The following is a 1,529-nucleotide window of genomic DNA, read 5'->3' as shown; positions in this document are numbered from 1 at the left end:
CAGAAAATACCTGAAATCACAGAAAAACACACAAACTCATAGTGAAGTCCAAAAAAGTGAATTTTAACTAAAAACTAATAAAAATATATTAAAAACTAACTATATCATACTAAAAACATACTAAAAACAATGCCAAAAAGTATACAAATTATCCGCTCATCATGGGACGAACCACAACCCTTACTACTACCCAGGTATCACAAATACATTCATTCAAAACTCCATAATTAAACTCATTTATCATAAACATCCTTTTCCGTCTCACACCCGGAGCAAGTGGACAACGCCACTGCCTACTACCCGGGGTTACACATCACATTTCAACATCTTCCATTATTATCCATTCAACACATTCATTCAGTAATCATATATGCATTTATACTCAGCCATAATCAATAATGGCTTTGCCGTGACCCGGCAATAACTCAGCCATCCGGCTCATGGTCCAATCAAGAACCAGCCATTTATCAATAAATATAGCCCTTCGGCTCATGGCATACACGGTACTCCCACCGTCATCCTCCATATCTCATATATTCATCGTTGATCATCATTGATCATAACTTTTCCCCTTGCTTCACTCGCAAGTTACCACATCCCCTAGCTCCTTTCTCATTGCTAGGCATATCATAATGATTTAATACATAAGGGGTGAGATCGGAGGCTTAGAAGTATGAGGTTTGGCTTTTAAAACTCAAATATCAACTTTGGCATGAAAACAATGCCACGCGTACGCGTACTCCACGCGCACGCGTGGATGGCCTTAAAAACTCATCGACGCGCAAGCGTCATGAACGCTAACGCGTGGATTAAAAATTTGCCAAATCGATGCGCACGCGTCAACCACGCATACGCGTGGATACTCTCATGCCCCAGGCACAAAGCTGGCACAGTTCTGGCACAACTCTCTGGAAAATGGCTGGGCATTGGGTGCAGCACTATCGGCGCGCCCGCACACATCACGCGCACGCGTGGATGGCGTTTTCTGGAAGATCGGCGCGTACGCGCCAAGTGCGCCCACGCGCAAAGGGTTATTCTACTAAAAATTTTCTAAGTTAAAAACTGCATAATTCACAGATTTAGACCCCAATCTTCCAATGGACATAACTTCCTCATTTTAAATCATTTTTCATCCGTTCTTCGAACGGCATAGACATCCCGGATCCCATTTCATTTCTAAACAGATTTGGCGCAAAACAGAGATCCGTAGTCCAAGTTATGTCTCACCAAAGTATGCCCAAAAACCATATTTTTCATAAAAACCACAAAGTGCCATTTCAAAACAAACCATTTCCAACCCTTTTCAAAATCAATCAAAACATGCCAATTTCATCCCTTTTTTTTGAAATCAATTGAAATGTATCAAATTCAACGTCAAGCCTCCTCGACTCACACATTGACACATTACCACAATTCACAAAACCGCCATATAACCATTTTTACCCATTTCAAACAAATGGCTAAATTACAAACACATCAACATGTCATACATCCTCCCTCATCCCAATTTCCAACAATACTATTTCCAA

This window comes from Arachis duranensis, unplaced genomic scaffold (genome assembly GCF_000817695.3).
Source record: "Arachis duranensis cultivar V14167 unplaced genomic scaffold, aradu.V14167.gnm2.J7QH unplaced_Scaffold_151173, whole genome shotgun sequence".
In the NCBI taxonomy this organism is placed as follows: domain Eukaryota; kingdom Viridiplantae; phylum Streptophyta; class Magnoliopsida; order Fabales; family Fabaceae; genus Arachis; species Arachis duranensis.
Note: the sequence above shows the minus strand (reverse complement) of the source record.